This window comes from Bos grunniens, chromosome 17, assembly GCF_055505025.1.
Source record: "Bos grunniens cultivar Pamir isolate PY7600 chromosome 17, Bosgru_T2T1.0, whole genome shotgun sequence".
In the NCBI taxonomy this organism is placed as follows: Eukaryota; Metazoa; Chordata; class Mammalia; order Artiodactyla; family Bovidae; genus Bos; species Bos grunniens.
In genome coordinates this window covers 10,829,580-10,852,387 of record NC_141181.1, presented here as the reverse complement: position 1 = coordinate 10,852,387, position 22,808 = coordinate 10,829,580, and the positions used below count along the sequence as shown (strand labels likewise).

The 22,808-nt window shown below is 38.9% G+C and overlaps 1 protein-coding gene and 1 non-coding gene across 3 annotated transcripts in view; one reads left to right on the top strand and one right to left on the bottom strand.

The window, feature by feature from the left end:
* EDNRA (endothelin receptor type A) overlaps window positions 1-22,808 on the top strand; it is a 74,793-nt gene that overhangs the window by 10,527 nt on the left and 41,458 nt on the right. The gene's annotated exons all lie outside the window — the stretch shown is intronic.
* LOC147355009 (U6 spliceosomal RNA) lies at window positions 320-423 on the bottom strand. The gene has a single exon (XR_015144946.1). It is a non-coding gene; the product is annotated as a U6 spliceosomal RNA (small nuclear RNA).

The following is a 22,808-nucleotide window of genomic DNA, read 5'->3' as shown; positions in this document are numbered from 1 at the left end:
TTAAAATTAACTTCTTTTTTTCCCACTGAAGTAGAGTTGATTGACAAGGTTGTGTTAATTTCTGCTGTACAGCAAAGTGATTCAGTCATACAGATATATCCTTTTTCATCTTCTTTCCCATTATGGTTTTTCACCGGATATTGAATCTAGTTCCCTGTGCTGTATAGTAGGGCCTTGTTGTTTATCCATCCTATCGATAAGAGTTTGCATCTCCTAATCCCAAACTCCCAACCCTTCCTCTCCCACCTTGCCTCCCCCTTGGCAATCGCAAGTCTGTCCTCTATGTCTGTGGGTCTCTTTCTCTTTCATAGATAAGTAAAAAATATAGGAACACTTCACAGACTTGCGTGTCATCCTCGCCCAGGGGCCATGCTAATAACTGTATTGTTCCAGTTTTAGTATATGTGCTGCTGAAATGAGCACCAAAACACACTTCTAATCTGATTTTTCTGAGACCTTCAAATTAAAATATTGATGATGATAAGGACGATGATGTTAATCTGTCAGAGGGAGTCTTCATTTACAAACAAGGCACAGTATATTCTCTATGGTCTACACATACTACTCCCCCAAGCTGATCAAATTACCCACCACTGCATTATATAATCATGATGTTTGCCTTTTACTCATCATCAAGCAGATAAAAACAGGCCTTTCTCATATATTCCAGTAATAGCACTATAATCATAAAATTAGGTATTCCTTAAATTTTCAGAAAGAGAATGTGTCCCTTCACTGAGCTTTCTGTCTCCTTGTTTGGTACCCCATACCCCAGCTCATCATGTCATGTTAGGTGCCTCTGACTCGGCCTCATCTCTCCATGCTTCTTTCTCATCTACTCCTCTTTATCCAGCTAACCAAGCTAAGCAAGATGATCCTTCTACCTGAAGTATTCTCCCTCATGCCTCCTCTGGTTTATTCCACTGTATTCCTCAGATCCCAGCTGCAGCATCTCTGTGTGTGGCAAGCATGCCTGACCTAGACTGGGTCAGGGCCTTTCTCCTGGGCTCCTAGGACACTCTCTGTTAACCCTGTAAGAGCACAGAACACACACTCTATTGTCTCTGTCAATTCCCTTGCCTGTCTGCCCCTCCTAGACTGCAGGTCCCCTGAGGCATGCTGCCATCATTCTCATTTATCACGGTTTCTCCACATCCAACAGTGTGCCCAGTTTCAAAACTACTTGATGAATGAGCAAAATAAGAAAAATGTACTGTATTTTGTCTCTATAAGAATGTTTTTCTCCCATGCAATTCCAGATCTAAAGACAGGCTTGCTTTTTGAATTTATTGAATCTCTACTATTCCCCTGCAAACCAGGATAGCTCAAAGTCCATAAATCTAGGAGAGAAATATATGCACTATCACAGGATCATTTTCCCTTTGTCTTTAGAGGTCAAGAGTTCTTTTTCTATGGTTCTGGCATTATATTGTTTAATTTCGTCTCTCTTGAGTGGTGTAACCAATTAAAGAATCTCGTTTCAAGATTTCTGTGCAATACACAATCCTTCAGGATAGTTGTAATTGTGGTTTCGACTGAAATATTCAACCTACAAGTGATTTGGAGTATCAAAATGAACATTCATATCATCAAACATTTTATTTGCTCTTTAGAGAACAGGAAACAGATTGATTTTCTGGCATGGCTGAGACACAGGAAGATTGTAAAAGTTCATTATGCTAACTAGCTGACCTAAGGATATATGTACATATTAAATGACAGAGTGATAAATTTATTACCCAATTTGCTGTTTATTATAAGGAAGTTGCTGTCTGAAAAGGCTTCAGAACCCTCTCCAACTCTACCTCCCCTTCTGACTTTTCGTTTCCTGTGTCTGGGAATCTCATTGCTTTCTCTCATGGTCCTGTTAAGTAATTATTCTCATGTGAGGTTACTCAGCTAACCCTCAGCATTTGGCTCACAGCAGTTATTCCCGTTTCGGTAATGGGGGATGGAAACCACGCATCACGGCAGGATTGTTCCCAGGGCTGAGAGATGCTTTCAGTCTCCTTCTCACTGGGAAGGTGTTGGGACGTTCAGAACATTGTGACTGATACTTCTCCATCAAACAGGACAGATCATGGAAGAGGCTGCTGTGTTCTAAACTGAAAGAGTGATGCATAAATGCTTTACTTTTGAGAAAAGAATTTTCTCATACACACTGTGTGTGTGTATGTTGCGGTAATTCCATCATTCTGTGCAGTAAAAGCAGATGTCCTGGCTATTATATTCTGAAATATTTCTAGAGTGTCTTTCTCCCATGAGTTGCTAGCATGGGGAGTGTCATTTCTTTATTATCATACAAATTTTACACAGTTTGTATATAGAGTGTATAAACTAAAATGAAAGAGGATTGGGGTATGAAGTTTCTGTCTCTGAAGCTGATTTGAAGGCTAGAGTGGTTAAATAAGGAATGTTCTTAAGAAACTCTGTCAAAATAAATTTGATACACAGCCAGAAATTCTACAACTGCTTTCTGGATCTACCATAATCTCTTGGGAGCTGGAATTATTGCTTTCTATAGCTACCATTTTATTTTTAGCTAGGTCTAGTTTTTCTTGGAAAAACTTTCCTACATTATAAAGGTAATAGTTGATATTAAACTGTAATAGAACTGAATGTAAGTCTTATTCAGTGTTACTATTTGATAGCCTTATTTTCAAATTTGAACATCAAATTTTACAAAACCACATGCTCTAAAATGTTTATTTAAATTTGGGAGGTTTGACGTCTTCATGTTCCTGAACTCAAGAAGCAAAAATCAAGTGTGCCCTCAAATTTAGTATTATTTTTGTGAATGTGCAAATTTAAATTTCTCGAGAATTTAGAATTTAAAACTTCTCCAAAAGTTTCATCAGCATCATTTGCCATCATGACTTACTTGGCAAATAGGATAGACAACAGAAGCTACTCAAATCATGCTTCTCATAACACTTAAACATGGGAGTCCTATAATTTTAGATCGAGTTTTATACTAGAAAGTAATGGAGGTGGGCAACTGTTGGCCATTTGGTTACTCAGTTACATCAGATCTCTCTTCTCTAAATATCCTTTATCTATTCATTCATACATATTTATTGAGCTCCTCCTATATGTCAGTTATTGGGGAAATAGCAGTGAACAAAAACAATCCTTGTCCTCAAGGAATTTACAATCTAGTAGAAGAACAAGACAGCGATCAAGTGAAGTATGTGAAATAGCAGCTAAGGAGAAAAGCAAAACAGAGAAGAGGAGTAAAAGGAGGGGGAGGAGTGGGTAAAGAAGAACTCAGGAGAAGGCGATGCTGAATAAAAGCTAAAACTTACAGGAGCAGACCATGCCACTGTCTATAAAGAAAGAGCATCCAGCCAGTGGGAATGGCAAGTGCAAAGGCCCTGGGGCGGGCATGTGCCCGCAAAGGCCCTGGGGCGGGCATGTGCCCAGAGGGTCAACAGAGCAGCAAGGAAGCCGTGGTGGCTGATTGGAAGGGAGAGAATAGTAACACATGATGTCACAGAAATACTGGGGTGGGGTAAGCGATGCAGGGAAGCAGATAACATAGGGGCTAGCAATAGATGACCTTCTAATTTATTGTCCAAACCAAGATGCTTTCAGGGTAAAAGGAGACACTATCAATAATTGCATCTGGACAATAGGCATAAACCAAGCCTGTCCTGAGAAAAGTAGGAAGCCTAGTCACCCTACCTATACACCTTTATAAAACCTTTAGCTTCTTTCTGTGAATGAGATAGGAAACTTTTAGAAGGTTATGAACAGATGAGTGACATGATCTATTTTACATTTTAACAAGAACTTGCTGGCTACTGGGTTGAGAAGCATTTCCTAAATCGATGAAAGAAAAATATACACTGAAAATACATTATGTGAACCAGTTTATAGGATTTCCCTGGTGGTCCAGTCAGCAAAGTAGATGCCTGCGATGCCAGAGAGGTGGGTTTGACCCCTGGGTCGGGGAAGATCCCCTGGAGAAGAAAATGGCAACCTGCTCCAGTATTCTTGTCTGGAAAATCCCATGGACAGAGGAGTCTGGTGGGTCACAGTCCACGGTTCACAGAGTTGGACACGACTGAGCAACTAAACCAGCACCACCATACCAATTTATAACGGGAGAATACTGCCCCCTAAAGCTTAATTAGTGTTTTCTCTGTACCAAGCTAACTCATTGGATCCTCACAGCAAACTTATTGCACTGCTATGGCCTGAAAATGAAGAGACTGAGGCACAGTGTTTAAAGAAAGTTCTCAAGATCACACAGCCAGCAAGTCGCAGAGCCAGGATCAGGATCCAATCTGATCGCAGAGGCCATGCTGTCAGCTAAGCCGCCACACTGTTTCTCTTCCATATGCCTCATAAGGCAAAGTTGATAGTCATCCAGATGTCAGCCCTAGTACAGAAATAAATTTTCAAAGACTGTGTTCAAAAATAGCCATTCCCCTTTCTTTCCTGCATTAAATCCAATATTTCTTAAGTTGTTTATTTAGGACAGAAGTCGCACACTACAAAGGAAGGATGTATACGAAACAGAGATTGCTCTCCAGAATATCATTTGTGTTCTAAGTCTTGCAGATTGCATTGGAACATCTGGTAAACAGATTTTTGTATTCTATACTCATTGTCATGTTGGTGAGATCAACTGACAGAAGGAAGCCAGAAAACAAAAATAAATAAACTTTAAAAAAAAAAAAAAAGGTTAAGTCCTTTGATGATCTGATTGCTTAGACATATATATCTGCTCAGAGGAACATTTTTTGCCAAACTGATGTCTCATCCAGTTATTACAGGAAAGGCTAGGCAATTTGTAGGCAAGAGACAGAAACATGAGTGTCTATGGCTATCCCACAGTTCCAGGTGGGATATGAACACCTGGTTTTATTGATAAAACTAAATGTTGTATTTCTAGACCTTCCTCCCCAGAAGTTTACCAAATGCATAAGAATTAAAAGGGAATATGAAAGAATAATGAATGACATTTGGGGATATGTCTCAAATTATATTTAAAAAGAAGCTAGAAATAAAATGCCTGGGAATAAACTTAACCAAGGGGGTAAAAGACCTATACTCTGAAAACTGTAAAACACTGATGAAGGAAATTGAACATGATACAAAGAAATATAAAGATACTTCATGCTCTTCGATTGGAAGAATTAATATTGTTAAAATGGCCATACTACAGAAAACAGTCTCCAAATTTAGTGTAATTCTTATCAAAATACCATGACATTTTTCACAGAACTAAACAAATAATTCTAAAATTTATATGGAACCACAAAAGACCCAAATTGCCAAAGCCATCGTAGAAAAAAGAGCAAAACTGGAAGTATCACCCTTCCTGACTGCAGACAATATCAGTTCAGTTCAGTTGCTCATTCGTGTCTCTTTGCCACCCCATGGACTGCAGCACACCAGGCCTCCCTGTCCATCACCAACTCCTAGAGTTTAGTCAAACTCATGTCCATCGAGTCAGTGATGCCATCCAACCATCTCATCCTCTGTCATCCCCTTCTCCTCCTGCCTTAAATCTTTCCCAGCATCAGGGTCTTTTCCAATGAGTAGTTCTTCTCATCAGGTGCCCAAAGTATTGGAGTTTCAGCTTCAGCATCAGTCCTTCCAATGAATATTCAGGACTGATTTCCTTTAAGATGGACTGGATCTCCTTGCAGTCCAAGGGACTCTCAAGAGTCTTCTCCAACACCACAGTTCAAAAGCATCAATTCTTCAGCACTCAGCTTTCTTTATAGTCCAACTCTCACATCCATACATGACTACTAGAAAAACCATAGCTTTGACTAGATGGACCTTTGTTGGCAAAGTAATATCTCTGCTTTTTAATATGCTGTCTAGATTGGTCATAGCTTTTCTTCCAAGGAGCAAGTGTCTTTTAATTTCACGGCTGTGTCACCATCTACAATGATTTTGGAGCCCCAAAAAATAAAGTCTGTCACTGTTTCCACTGTTTCCCATCTATTTGCCATGAAGCGATGGTACCAGATGCCATGATCTTAGTTTTCTGAATGTTGAGTTTTAGGCCAACTTTTTCACTCTCCTCTTTCACTTTCATCAAGAGGCTCTTTAGTTCTTCTTTGCTTTCTTCCATAAGGGTGGTGTCATCTGCGTATCTGAAGTTTTTGATATTTCTCCCAGAAATCTTGATTCCAGCTTGTGCTTCATCGAGTCCAGAGTTTCTCATGACGTACTCTGCATATAAGTTAAATAAGCAGGGTGACAATATATAGTCTTGACATACACCTTTCCCTATTTGGAACCAGTCTGTTGTTCCATGTCCAGTTCTAACTGTTGCTTCCTGACCTGCATACAGATTTCTTAAGAGGTAGGTCAGGTGGTATGGTATTCTTATCTCTTGAAGAATTTTCCACAGTTTATTGTGATCTGCACAGTCAAAGGCTTTGGCGTAGTCAATAAAGCAGACATAGATGTTTTTCTGGAACTCTCTTGCTTTTTCGATGATCCAGTGGATGTTGGCAATTTGATCTCTGGTTCCTCTGCCTTTTCTAAATCCAGCTTGAACATCTGGAAGTTCATGTTGGAGAATTTTGAGCATTACTTGGAGAATTTTAAGCATTTGAATGCAGAGTTCCAAAGAATAGCAAGGAAAGATAAGAAACCCTTCCTCAGTGATCAATGCAAAGAAATAGAAGAAAACAATAAAATGGGAAAGACTAGAGATTTTTTCAAGAAAATTAGAGATGCCAAGGGAACATTTTTTGCCAAAATGGGCACAATAAAGGGTAGAAATGGTATGGACCTAACAGAAGCAGAAGATATTAAGAAGAGATGGCAAGAATACACAGAAGAACTATACAGAAAAGATCTTCACAACCCAGATAATCATGATGGTGTGATCACTCACCTAAAGCCAGACATCTTGGAATGTGAAGTATCACTACAAACAAATCTAGTGGCGGTGATAGAATTCCAGTTGAGCTGTTTCAAATTCTTAAAAGATGATGCTGTGAAAGTGCTGCACTCAATATGTCAGCAAATTTGGAAAACTCGGCAGTGGCCACAGGACTGGAAAAGGTCAGTTTTCTTTCGAATCCCAAAGAAAGGCAATGCCAAAGAATGCTCAAACTACCACACAGACTATATATAAACCTACAGTAAACAAAATACACGGTCCTGGCACAAAAGCAGCCACATCATTGATCAATGGAACAGAATGGGGATACAAGAAATAAACCCATGCACCTATGGTCAAGTAATCTGCAACAAAGAGGGCAAGAATATACAGTGGAGAAAAGACACTCTTCATTAAGTAGTGCTGAGAACTGGATGGCTACATTTCTTTATACCATATACAAAAAAGAAAAATCACTCCAAATGAATTAAAGACCTAAATGTAAGGCTATGGTTTTTCCAGGGGTCATGTATGGATGTGAGAGTTGGACTGTGAAGAAGGCTGAGCGCCGAAGAATTGATGCTTTGAACTGTGGTGTTGGAGAAGACTCTTGAGAGTCCCTTGGACTACAAGGAGATCCAACCAGTCCATTCTAAAGGAGATCAGCCCTGGGATTTCTTTGGAAGGAATGATGTTAAAGCTGAAACTCCAGTCCTTTGGCCACCTCATGCGAAGAGTTGACTCATTGAAAAAGACTCTGATGCTGGGAGGGATTGGGGCCAGGAGGAGAAGGGGACGACAGAGGATGAGATGGCTGGATGGCATCACTGACTCGATGGACGTGAGTCTCAGTGAACTCCGGGAGTTGGTGATGGACAGGGAGGCCTGGCGTGCTGCAATTCATGGGGTCGCAAAGAGTGGACATGACTGAGCGACTGAACTGAACTGAACTGAAGACCAGAAACCATAAAATTACCAGAAGAGAACATAGAACACTCTTGAACAAAAATCATAACAATATGTCTTTGGATCTGTCTCATAAGGCAAAAGAAATAAAAACAAAGATGAATAAATGAGACCTAAATAAATTTAAAAGCTTTTGTATAGCAGAGGAAACCATCAACAAACCAAAAAGACAACCTAAAAAAATAGGACAAAATTATTGTAAATGATATGACTAACAGGGCTTAATATTCAAAATAAACAGTTTGTATAATCAATATCAAAGAAATTAAACAACCCAATCAAAAAATGGCCAAAGACCTGAATATACATTTTTCCAAAGACAACATACATATGGCTAACAGGCACATAAAACAATAACTTGACTAATTATTAGAGAACTGCAAATCAAAATAATAATGAGATATCACCCCACACCTGTCAGAAGAGCTATCATCGAAAAGTCGACAAATAACAAAGCGAGGATATGGAAGAAAGGGAACCCTTGTACACTGTTGGTGGGAATGTGAATTGGTGTGGCCACCGTGGAAAGCAGTGTGAAAGTTCCTCAAAAAACTAAAAATAGAAATATCAAATGATGCATTCTTGGGTATATATCTAGGAAAAAATGAAAATACTAATTTGAAAAAATACATGCAACCCCATTGTTCATAGCAGCATTATTTACAATAGCCAATATGTGGAAGTAGATGAATGTACAAAGATGTGGTATATTCCTACAATGGAATATTACTCAGCTATAAATAAAGAATGAAATTCTGCCATTTGCAGCAACATGGTGGACCTAAAGAATATTATGCTTTATGAAGTAAGTCAGACAGAGAAAGGCAAATCCTATATGACACAATTTATTTGAGGAATCTAAAAAATAAAGCAAATGGACATGTATCGCAAAACAGAAAAAGGCTCACAGATATAGACAACAAACTACTGGTTACCATTGGTTTAGGGGAGTTAGTGTAGGAGATTAAGAGATACACGCTACTGCATATAAAGTAAAGAAGTATATATTGTACAGCACATGGAATTATAGCCACTATCTTGCAGTGACTTTAGTGGAGTATAATCTATAAAAACACTGAATCACTATGCTGTACACCTGAAACTAATATGATATTGTAAATCAACTGTAAGTAAGTAAAGTCGCTCAGTCGTGTCCAACTCTTTGCGACCCAATGGACTGTAGCCTATCAGGCTCCTCCCTCCATGGGATTCTCCAGGCAAGAGTACTGAAGTGGGGTGCCATTTCCTTCTCCAGGGGATCTTCCCGACCCAGGGATCGAACCCAGGTCTCCTGCATTCCAGGCAGACGCTTTAACCTCTGAGCCACCAGGGAAGCTATGTTCAATATAAAATAAAAATAAGCTAGAAATTCTCAATTTTTAAAAATTTACGTATGAAATTAATGAAATGATTTCATTAAGTCTGAAGCTATTTGAATAGGAACTTTATTAATATCCCTGAATTTGTTTTTTTTTTTTTTTTATTGAAATATAGTTGACTTACAATATTCAGGTGTACAGCGAAGTGATTCAGGTCTTTTTTACATTCTCTTCCATTATAGATTATTACAAGATATTGAGTATAGTTTCCTATGCTATACAGTAGGTCTTTGTTGGTTATCTGTTTTATATAGTGGTATATATATTTTACGGAGAAGGCAATGGCATCCCACTCCAGTACTCTTGCCTGGAAAATCCAATGGATGGAGGAGCCTGGTGGGCTACAGTCCATGGGGTCGCTAAGAGTCGGACACGACTGAGCGACTTCACTTTCACTTTTCACTTTCACGCATTGGAGAAGAAAATGGCAACCCACTCCAGTGTTCTTGCCTGGAGAATCCCAGGGATGGGGGAGCCTGGTGGGCTGCCGTCTATGGGGTTGCACAGAGTCGGACACGACCGAAGCGACTTAGCAGCAGCATATATATTTTAATCCCAAACTCCTAATTTACCCCTCCCCCTGCTTCCCTATGGTAACCATAAATTCGTTGTCTATGTCTGTGAGTCTATTTCTGTTTTGTGAATAAGTTGACTGGAACCATTTGTTTGGATTCCACATGTATCATATGGTATTTTTCTTTGTCTGGCTTACTTGACTTAGTATGATCATCTCTAATATCCCTAACTTTAAAAGCAACAAGTAAAGCTAACAATATTGAGCATGTCCAACATATCCAGAATCATTCATTTCAAGATATAAAAAGTAATGGCGCATATGTCTTTGCCAAATATTGAATAACGTACTATGCCCCAATCCCGCATGAGTTTTATGTCACATAAAGCAATTCTATAGAATATCTGCCTTAAAAAGAATATGTGAACTTTTAACTTAGTTTCAAAAACAAAAATGTCTAGAATACTCCAGAATCTCTAATTTTGTGTCATGTATATCACAAATGCTGTGTGTCTCTGCCTATTTCCTTCCTTTCCACAAATTTGATGTTCTTATAAAAGCTAAACCTATGAAAATTAAGGTAGTGTTATATCATTTAAGAGCCATAATACTTTATAAACTTTTGACATTTTACTGAAGTATAACATACATGCAGGAATAAAAATGCACATAAGTGTCAGCTCTGTGAATTTTCACCAAATGAACTTGATCCTGTGGACCCAGGATCAAGAATTAGAACATTACCTGCACCCATAAGTCCCTCAGTCACTAACTTTCCAAACTCCCAAGGCAACCACTTTCCTGACTTCTAACAGCATGAATTTGTTTTCCTACTTTTGTGTTTTATATAAATGGAACCATACGGTAAATATTCTTTTCTGTCTGACTTCCTTTGATCAACATGATGTTTGTGAGAGTAACCCATGCTGTTGGGTTTAGCTGTAGCTCATTCGTTCTCGTTATTGTATAGCACATCACTGTCTGAATATATCACAATTTATTTATTCATTCTACTTAAATAGGCATTTAAATAGCTTCCAATTTTGAGCTCATACAAATAGTGTGAACATATATATTGCTGAAATATATATATATATAGATATAAAGACAACATCTTATACATTTGTATATACTTAAACATCAACATATATATCTGTATACTAGATATGCTTTAAATATAACTCTTGAGCATAATCCTTTTATATTTTGATCAGAATTTTAGAGAGCCACCAGGGCATGTACAGGGAACTAGGCAGAATTTCCTAGGCAGAATTCTTTTCTAAACACTTTAAAGACTTGTGTGGCTTATGTCCGAACTTTGTTCATTATAATTCTTCTTGGCATTTCAGGCAAATCCACTATCTGCCTTCATATTGGATAATCCCCAAATCAATTCACACATTTACTAAGTGTCTACAAAAAGCACAAAGAAATCTGGGACAGACATGCCTCTGAGTGGCTGGCATTCCATGTTGAGGATACAAACATATATTCCATCAAGTTAGCCTGACTGCCAGGGGAATTTTATATTCCACTGTTTTGTTAAAATTTGGAGGATCACTGAACACAATTTTACTGGGGAAAAAAATTACATTTTGAATGTAAAACACCTATTTTCTTTAAAAACAGAGAAACTGTCATTTCTCCTTCTCCTAAAGTAATATATACAGCTATACCAAAATTAATCAAATTACTCCCCAGAGACACAAAGATTAAAATTAGGTTTCAAGCCTTTTCCATTAATGCTACAGCTAATGGTCATTTATTTTAAAACTTTACAACGCCCCATGAAACACAGATTAAAAAGCACTGATTTCAGACAGTAAATGTTATGAGAGTTTAAGTTAGATTGATGAAATTTTCCAGACAATCTCTCTGAGGTTATTTTTGTTAAATGACATATTTGGGGTATGCCAGTTGCTTGGTAAAACTTGGAGGTTTAGTTGTAATCGGGTTGCTACGTTATTCTAAGACAAGATTGGTAAGAGAGGGTTGTTACAGAAATTTACCAAATTGTAGCATATAAAGACAGATCTATTAATAAAAGAAAATCTTCCTAATATCAACACCCAAATTTGCATTGCAACATCCCTAGAGAAAAATTTTATTTATCAAAACCACTGACTAGATTTTAAATGGAACACAGCAGTGGTCTTACAAGGCACTTAATACATCCTCCCAAGAAGGTATTCAGAACTGCGTGAACACTGGGTTTTACAGTCTTATGATCATGCTTTTAACTTTAAAGGTAGATGATTGGTTGAGACTTTTCCTGCTTTTTGGTCTGAGCAAATAGTTAGCCTCACAGTAATATTTTTATTGGTTTTATGGTGTAACCTTAAAATTGCTTCCAGCTCCTGGATTACCATAAAGGAGGGAAGTAAATCCACAGGGAGTCTGGAAGCATGAAGGTGATATTCCAGGGCCTAACTTGCAAACAGTGAGTGCTCACCACTTCAGCTTAATCCTGTCTGATTCTCTGACCCAGGCATGAGTAAACTACACCATGAACCAAATCTGGCCCAAAGCCTGTTTTTGTAAATGAAATTTTATTGGAACACAGCCATACCCATTGCTTACATAAATGGTTTCAACAGATACCAGAGGATCTGCAAAGCCTAAAATATTTACTATCTAACAAAATGCTTTTGAACTGTGGTGTTGGAGAAGACTCTTGAGAGTCCCTTGGACTGCAAGGAGATCCAACCAGTCCATTCTGAAGGAGATCAGCCCTGGGATTTCTTTGGAAGGAATGCTGAAGCTAAAACTCCAGTACTTTGGCCACCTCATGCGAAGAGTTGACTCATTGGAAAAGACTCTGATGCTGGGAGGGATTGGAGGCAGAAGGAGAAGGGGACGACAGAGGATGAGATGGCTGGATGGCATCACTGACTCGATGGACGTGAGTCTCAGTGAACTCCGGGAGTTGGTGATGGACAGGGAGGCCTGGCATGCTGCAATTCATGGGGTCACAAAGAGTCGGACACGACTGAGTGACTGAACTGAACTTAACCATTTAGAGAAAAGTTTATCAACCCCTGCAGCATCTCACCAACTGCCCTGGCCCTGCCTTTCATCTCTGTCTCTCATCCTCCCCCATTTTGTCCCATAGCAGGTCAGAGCTCAAGAACTGAACCTCAAAATATGAGTAAGCCTTCATAACCTTCGCTATTCTTAAGTGACTGATGCCCACAACCACGAAAATAGTAAACGGCATAATCCCAAGAGATCAAAGTACATTTCTTTTTTAAAATAGTTTTGTGACTGATCTGAAATAAATCACTGATCTTTCAAATCACTATCTTTTTTCAGATTTTTTTTCCTTAATATGGACCACTTTTAAAGTCTTTATTGAATTTTGTTACAGTATTGCTTCTGTTTTCGTTTTTTGACCACGAAGCACATGGGATTTTAGCTCCCCAGCCAGGGACTGAACCCACACCCCTTGCATTAGAAGGCAAAATCTTAACCACTGGACAACCAGGGAAATTCCTTCAAGTCATCATCTTTGTATGAAGAAATAAAGATGGGCCGTCTCATGGAATCCCATTAAGGACAGTGACACATAGACAGCCTGTTCCTGAGGTGACTGCTGACATAAATGAGTCGAACAACCCAGGGCTATTACCTTCCCTCTGTCTTCCCCATTTATGTTAGCAAACTTCCAAACTTAGTTTCCTGGAAGGTCTTAGCAACTGGGTATCCATCAAACCTGTTGGACAAAACTGTATGTTTTCTGACCAAAATTGAAGAAGTTTTCAATTCTTTGTCACATACTTAGAGACATTCATTCCATTGTCTTTCAAGCAATAGGTTGCAGCTCTGAACCAAGGGGCTTAATCTTCAAGCAGCAATTCATGTTGCAGTTAAAAAAGAAAAAGAACAAAACAAAGACATAGTTTCCATTCATTTCAGGGAAATTTCACACAGAAGAAAAAAAGAGAGGTACTCTCCAGAGATCTTAAAGATAAAAGCTTTACATACTTAAAATTATTTGATCTGAAAAATCACTGCATTTTATATTTCTTTGATAGACCAGTTAAACTTTATGGTCATAATTAAACATAGATGAATTTCTATCTCTGGGCTATAAAATTCAAGGAATATTTATTTGATAATGGGCAGAACTATTCCAGTAGAACTATTCCAAACCCTAAAAGATGATGCCATCAAGGTGTTGCATTCAATATGTCAGCAAATCCGGAAGACCCAGCAGTGGCTACAGGACTGGAAAAGGTCAACATCCGAATTTCCAAGAAGCATAGTACTAACAAATGTGCTAACCATCAGACAGTTGCACTCCCATGCTAGTAAGGTCATGCTTAAAGTCTTGCATGCTAGGCTTCAGCATTGTGAGAACCAAGAACTTCCAGATGTCCAAGCTGGGTTTAGAAACAAAGAGAAACCAGAGATCAAATTGCCAACAGTTGGTGGATCATGGAGAAAGCAAGGGAATGCCAGAAAAATATCTCGACCTCTGTTTCATCAACTATGCCAAAGCCTTTGACTGTGTGGATCAAAATAAACTGGGGAAGCTCTTAAAGAGATGGGAATACCAGACCATCTTACCTGTCTCCTGAGTAACCTGTGTGCAGGTCAAGAAGCAACAGTTAGAACCCTGTTAGGAACAATTGATTGGTTCAAGATTGAGAAAGGAGTACGACAGGGCTGTCTGCTGTCACTCTGTTTGTTTAATGTATACACTGAGCACATCATGAGAAATGCCGGGCTGGATGAGTTACAAGCTGGAATCAAGATAGGCAGGAGAAACATCAACAACCTCAGATACGCGGATGATACCAATTTATGGCAGAAATCAAAGAGGAACTAAAGAACCTCTTGATGAGGGTGAAGGAGGAGAGTGAAAGAGCTGGCTTAAAACCAAATATTAAAAAAACTAAGATTATGGCATCTGGCCCCACTACCTCTTGGCAAATAGAGGGAAAAGGTGAAAGAAGTGACAGATTGCCTCTTCTTGGGCTCTAAAAGCACCACGGATGGTGACTGCAGCCATGAAATCAGAAGACGTTTGCTTCTTGGCAGGAAAGCTATGACAAACCTAGACAGTGTTTTGAAAAGCAGAGACATTACTCCTCCAACAAAAGTTCGTATAGTCAAGGCTATGGTCTTCCCAGTGGTCACATACAGTTTTGACAACTGGACCGTAAAGAAGGCAGAGTGCCGAAGAATTGATACTTTCAAAGTGTGGTGCTAGAGAAGACTCCTGAGAGTTTCTTGGACTGCAAGGAAATCAAACCAGTCAATCTTAAGGGAAATCAACCTTGAATACTTATCGGAAGGACTGATGCGGGAGCTGAAACTCCAGTTTTTTTGGTCATCTGATGCGAATAGCTGACTCATTCATTGTAAAAGTCCCTGATGCTGGGAAAGATTTGAGGGGAGAAGCAGAAGAGGGCATCAGAGGATGAGATGGCTGGATGGCATCGCTCATGCAATGAACATGAACTTGGGCAAACTCCAGGAGATGGTGAGGGGCAGGGAGGCCTGGCGTGCTGCAGTCCATGTCACAGAGAGTCGGACACAGCTGGGTGACTGAACGACAGCAATGGACAGAAAGGCCTGTCACAGACAAAGGGGAAGCTGGGGAAACATACAAGACCTATCCATGTTCCTTCTTTTTTAAAACTGTGTATGTATCTATGTGATTTTGTGGCACAGGTATTATCTGTATACAACAACCTTTAAAAATTATTGGGGAAGGAAAGGGGAGCTACAGGGGATGGGAGGAAGAAGACAGAGTTGGGTGATGGAGATTCATCCTTGAGACCCCACTGTTAGCCACTGTGTAATTCAGCAGTCACACTATGACTTTCGGATATGTGTAAGAAAGGAGGGAAGTGAAGGAAGGAAGAAGAGAGGGAGGGAGCCTAGACTCTCAGAATGTTGAGGTATCAACGTTTGTAGTTCCAATTATGTGAACCAGAACTTGGAGCTATTTATAATTTTACAGACACCAATCCAGCAGGCAATAGAATATAGGCAGTCTCTCAGCTTATGGGCCCAATTCTACCTCTACTGTGGTTTTGAAATTTTTTACTTGTTTGCAGTAACTGTGATGAACTCTGATGAAGTGATAAATATTTAGTTTGTGGAAATGGCCCAGAAGAAAAAGCTGGTACTAGAATTGAACATGTCTAATAAAATGTTATTTCTTAGCTAGAGACTGGAGAGAAGCAGGTGATTTAGGACTTAACATCCGTCATTTGGGGCTTTCCAGGTGACTGACTGGGTAAAGAATCTGCCTGCAATGCAGGAGACTCAGGAGAAATGAGAACCAAACGGGGGAGCAGTTTGCAGGGAAGATCCCCTGCAACCCACTCCAGTATTCTCACCTGAAAAAAATCCCATGGACAGAGGAGCCTGGTGGGCTACGGTCCACAAGGTCACAAAGAGTCGGACACAACTGAGCGACTAAGCACGCACAGCAAAGAGTTCTTACACGTGGCACCAAAAGCACAATCTAGAAAACAGATAAACAAGACCCCATCAAAATTTAAAACATTCACTCAGCAAAAGACCTTCTTAAGAGGATGGAAAAATCATCAACAGGATGGAAAAACAAACTACAGATTGGGAGAAAATATTTTCAATCAGCACGTCTAATTAAAGGAGTAGTTTCTAGAATTTATTAACAACTGTCTAAATTCAACAACAACAGCAAAAAACCTTCAAACAGGGACTTCCCTTGTGATCCAGTGGTTAAGAATCTACCTTCCAATGCAGGGGACAAGGTTTGAATCCCTGGTCAGGGAACTAAGATCCCACAGGCAGCAGATAAACTAAGCCCATGAGCCACAATTACTGAACCTGTGCACCACAAGTAGAGAAAACCCATGTATCACAACTAAGACCCAACATAGCAAAATAAATAAATAACTTTTTAAAGATTAATATTTTTTAAAATCCAGGCAGAAAATGAGCAAAAAAAAATGAATAGAAATTTTACTGAAGAAGATATGAAGATGGTCAATAAAGACATGAAAAGATGTTCAACATTATTAGCCATTCAATTCAGTTCAGTTCAGTCGCTCAGTTGTGTCCAACTCTTTGTAACCCCGTGAATCCAGCACACCAGGCCTCCCTGTCCATCAGCAGCTCCCAGAGTTTACTCAGACTCATGTCCATCGAGTCAGTGATGCCATCCAGCCATCTCATCCTCTGTTGTCCCCTTCTCCTCCTGCCCCCAATCCCTCCCAGCATCAGAGTCTTTTCCAATGAGTCAACTCTTCGCATGAGGTGGCCAAAATATTGGAGTTTCAGCTTTAGCATCAGTCCTTCCAATGAACACCCAGGACTGATCTCCTTCAGGATGGACTGGTTGGATCTCCTTGCAGTCCAAGGGACTCTCAAGAGTCTTCTCCAACACCACAGTTCAAAAGCATCAATTCTTCGGTGCTCAGCTTTCTTCACAGTCCAACTCTCATATCCATACATGACCACTAGAAAAACTATAGCCTGGACTAGACGGACTTTTGTTGGCAAAGTAATGTCTCTGCTTTTGAATATGCTGTCTAGGTTGGTCATAACTTTCCTTCCAAGGAGTAAGCATCTTTTAATTTCGTGGCTGCAGTCACCATCTGCAGTGATTTTGGAGCCCAAAAAAACAAAGTCTGCCACTGTTTCCACTGTTTCCCCATCTATTTCCCATGAAGTGATGGGACCAGATGCCATGATCTTCGTTTTCTGAATGTTGAGCTTTAAGCCAACTTTTTCACTCTCCTCTTTCACTTTCATCAAGAGGCTTTTTAGCTCCTCTTCGCTTTCTGCCATAAGGGTTAGGGAAACGCAAAATTGAAACCACAGTGAGATATCACTACACACCTAAGAGAATGCATAAAATGAAAACCCTTAATAGTAGCAAAGATGAGGAAAAATTGGGTCATTCATACCTTTATGGTAAGAATGAGAAATTGTAGAAGCACTCTAGAAAAGAATTTGAAAGTTCGTTATAAGACTGAACATGCAATTACCATAAGACTCAGCAATTGCTCTCTTGGGCATTTATCCCAAAGAAATGAAAATTATGTTCATGCAAAAACTTTTTCAGGCATGTTCATGGTAGCTTTATTTATAATAGCCTGAACCCCAAAACAACCCAAATGTTTTTCAATGGGTAAGTGATTAAGCAAACTATGGTACATCCATTCCATAGAGTACGACTCAGGGATTACAAAAAGAACAGGCTACTGATACACACAGCAACTTGGATAAATCTCAAGGGAACCATGCTGAGTGAGGGGGAAAAACCCAACTTCAAAATATTACATACTATGATTCCATTTAATTCCATTCATCTTGAACTGACAGAATTATTGAGATGGAGGGCAGATTAATGGTTGCCAGGGATGAGGGAGTTCAAGAGAGAGGGCAAAGGAGTGTGCTTTTTATAATCACACTTATGAGGTCATTATCAAGGATCCTTGTGGTCATGAATTTGTTCCATCTCTTGACTGGAGGTCAATACACAAAACTATACCTGTGATAAAATTGCATAAATACCAACAAATGAGTACAGTGGAGACATCTGAATATCACTGGATCACATCAATGTCAAAAAATGGTTGTACCAGTTTACATTCCCACCAGCATTATATGAGGGTTCCAATTTCTCCACGTCCTCTCTAACATTTATTATTGTCAGTCTTTCTTACTCTAGCCATTCTAGTGATGTGTAGTCTTATCTCACTGTGGCTTTAATGTACATTTCCTTTAATGATGAATGATGTTGAGCATTTTTTATTTTCATGTACCTAGCTATTTGTATTTCTACTCTGGTGAAATGTCTATTTAGGCCTTTTATTCATTTTAACTATGATATTTTTAAATTGTAGGAGTCCTTTATCTTTTTTAACTGTAGGTGTTTTCATGTTATTGTTGTTTTACTTATTTTTTAATAGAGTGAAGTTGATTTATCACACACATGTCTGACAATGGACAAAATGTTGTTTATATGAAACATCATAGATTAAAAATACATAGTATTTATGTTTTAATAGATAATATTTATCCTGGACAGAAGTCCTTCATCAGATATATGATTTGCAAATATTTTCCCACTCTGTGGCTTTTCTTTTCATTTTATAAATGTAGCTTTTCAAGAGCAAAGTTTTAAAATATTTTTTAAATCCGATTTATCAAATGTTTCCTTTATGGATCACGTGTCTGGTGTCATATCTATGAAATCTTTGCCTCAGCCCAGATCACAAAAAAAATCTTTTAATTTTTTTCTGACAATATTACAATTTTAGCCCTTAATTTAGATCTGTAATCACAATTAATGTTTTTGCAGTATATAAGGTAAGCATCTAAGTTCATTTTTTTGCATAGGCATATCCAGTTGTTCTAATGCCATTTGCTAACAAGACTGTCCTTTCCTTACCGAATTACCTTGGCATCTTTGTTAAAATTCAATTACTAATAAATATAAGGGTTTATTTGTCTTTTCTTTCTTAGTCCAGTGACCTGTGTGTCTACTGTTGTGCCATCCTGTCTTGATTACTGTAGTTTATAGGAAGTTTTTAAACAGGTACTGTAAGTCCTGCTGCTGCTGCTGCTAAGTCGCTCAGTCGTGTCCGACTCTGTGCGACCCCATAGACGGTAACCCATCAGGCTCCGCCATCCCTGGGATTCTCCAGGCAAGAATCCTGGAGTGGGTTGCCATTTCCTTCTCCAATGCATGAAAGTGAAAGTGAAGTCGCTCAGTCGTGTCCGACTCTGTGCGACCCCAAGGACTGCAGCCTACCAGGCTCCTCCATCCATGGGATTTTCCGGGCAACAGTACTGGAGTGGGGTGCCATTGCCTTCTCCACTATAAGTCCTACTTTGTTCTTTTTTCTCCTCCAAAAAAAAATTTTGGCTATTCTAGGTCCTTTACATTTCTATGCAAATTTTAAGATCAACTTGCTAATTTCTTTGAATTTACATAGGGATTGTATTGACTCTTTGGATGAATTTAGAGAATATTGCCATCTTAACAATGCTGATCCTTCCAATCCATATAATAATAAACATTTATTTAGACCTTTTATTTATCTAGTATTTGGCAGCTTTCAGCATACGTGTCTTATACTTCTTTAGTTAAATTTATTCCTTATATTCTAAGTATTTTCTTCTTTTTTGATGCAGTTTTGAATGGAATTGTCTCAATTTCATATTTGTATTTTTCATTTCTAGAAAAGTAAATTGGTTGTATATATGAAAATGCAACAAATATTTGTCTATTGCCATTGTGGCCTAGGACCTGGCTGGAGTCTTCACCATTACTCTTGCAGCAGAAGCTTTTTTCCCTGCTAGTGTGCGATGGGTAAGAATACAACCAGTGTGAGAACAGTTGGTGCCACTGCTTGATGCATGCTAAAGCACCAACAGTTTTACCCACTGTCACTTTTGCACCAACAGTGCACAAGTCAACTGGTGGAAAAGGCAGTCATCTCTGTTTTCCTGATCTTGCAAATGCTATGGAAGGTTCGCCTGAACCTTGAAAGGGAATGTCCAGGGCTCCAAGGACAGCGCTTAGAGAACCACTGATCTAGATGATCTCTAAGCACCTGTCCCAGTCTAAAATGCTATCTTTTTTCAGATCTAAGATAAATATAATTTACCAAACTTGCAATAACATTTGCTTAAGTGACTGATTTTCATGAGTCAATATCCTTAGACAATTGCTGCATGTAGAAAAATGTGCCCAGTCTTTTGAGAGAGATTAAAAGGAAATAGAACTTTGGCCCTGAATCTCAAAGAAAAAGCCTCTCTCAGCACTCAAGTGTCTATGAAAGGAAACCCAGCGTCACTGTAGGCTAATGACATTAGACCCCAAATTTGTATGTTTTCTGTTCTAGGTAGCACTGAAAATAAACAAAATGCTTATAGTGGAAATGTAGCATGTGTCAAATATCAAGAATGAGAGGTAAAACTAGGTCAAACTCTGTTATTCTTGACGCATACAGTTTAGTATTGTCTAATTTCCAAATGTCTGGAAAAAAGACAAAGTAGGATCAAGCTAATTTTCAAGGTTTTTTAAATCCTTAATTTTACACTATGATTTATAACAAGCCCTTAACTAGAAGCTTAAAATAGCCATTTACCTACTATTTTTTCCTGCATTTTACAGTATGGTGCCTATTATATTCTCTGGGCAAATTTTCCGTGTATTTTAACTTCTCCCTGGAGAGGAATAAAATACTATTTATATCGTCAAGGTAAATAAACAGTCTCCGGGCTTCATCTATGGGATAACATAATATCTGACATCCTTCATCTTTTGGGGCGGAAAAAGGACCAAAAAAGCAAAAAGAACTAAAGAAAAAGGCAAAAAGGACTAAAAAGAAAAATGCAAAAGGGACTAAAATATTCATGGTTGGGAAGAATAAAAGAGAAATTGGGAAAACAAAATTAACCATATAAATTAAGGGAGAGACTTTCCTAGCGGTCCAGAAGTTGAGAATCCATGTTTCCGCTGCAAGGAGCGCAGGCCTGACCCCTGGTCGGGGGACTAGATCCCACTTGCTGCATGGTGCAGCCATAAATAAATGAATATATATATATATATAATAAAGTGAAGGGAGGGGTTGAGGTTAGACTAGGTCAGGGATAAATGGAGCGGATAATAATTTCAGAGAAACCAGTTACGGATTGGAGTTGTGATTTTTTTTTTTTTTTTTAATCATGCGATCCAAGAGCTGGCAGAGAATTTAGAGATAAGAAATATTGGGCCAGAACAAGATTATACCGCAGAGGAGGAAGCCACAGCCCAGAGATTTTCGACAGGGCTAGAGCTAGAAGCCAGAATTTTTCCTTCCCTGCAGTATGCCATCTTTCCCTCTTCTAATACTTTAGTGGGTGAAGATACATGCCATTCTTGAGGGAAGCATGACAGTTACATGACTCAGACATCTTGAACATGTCTTCCTAATTCACTTTATGCCTCAGCTATTGCAAATTATGAAGTCTTATTTGCCAACGAATTTGTTATTAAGTATTCAAAATCACCTCAACCTTGTTTACTGTGATACATCACCTTTAGCATCAACCATTTTCTTTGTTCTCCACAAGACACTTATGATATCATTTTCTTCACACCACATACCATATCTTAGTTGGGTCATTGTTTCCATCGACACAGGATAATTGTGAACATGTGACATACTTTACAATGAAGAACTAACCCCAGTTCTTAAGATTTTACACATTACATCATTCAATATGCTGCATGCTCTAAAATATGCCACTGGTTTTTGCTTTTTCCTACTTATTACCACCTTCCTGATAAGTTTTCTGGGACTACTACCTAAATCTACATGTAGTAATCTCTGCCGGTTATTTCATTTTGTTTTGTTCTGCTTCATTTTCACCTTCATGTTCTAGTAAGTACTAGAATGGCACCCCACTCCAGTACTCTTGCCTGGAAAATCCCATGGACGGAGGAGCCTGGTAGACTGCAGTCCATGGGGTCGTGAAGAGTCGGACACGACTGAGCGACTTCACTTTCACTTTTCACATTCATGCATTGGAGAAGGAAATGGCAACCTACTCCAGTGTTCTTGCCTGGAGAATCCCAGGAACGGGGGAGCCTGGTGGGCTGCCGTCTGTGGGGTCGCACAGAGTTAGACACGACTGAAGTGACTTAGCAGCAGCAGCAGCAGCATGTGCTACCATAGAGAGTGCTTAAGATAAACAATAACATTTTTTCAATAAGTTTTGAGTCTTACTGTGTGTCCAGGTCAGAGCACTTATTTTCTATAATTAACTATAATTCTATAATTTCTATATTTTCTCCATTCAGGAAAAATCGACTTCATTCTTTCCAACGTAAAGCTTCTCTCCATTATGAATTAAATCATAAAGTACTGACAGTAAACTGTACAACCTTGATATTGAGTACTTCTCACTTTTCTTTTTTAGAGAAGTTTAATTCTTCTCCATCCAATGATCCTTTGGTTTTAGGTATACTGAAAAAGTGGAAGTCTGATAGGTTCTAGATTCTAGATTCTAAATCAATAGATTCTAGATTGACATCCTTACAGCAGAGTTATCAAAGAGAGATATTTCTTTTCATCCCCAGCCTCTGAGAATG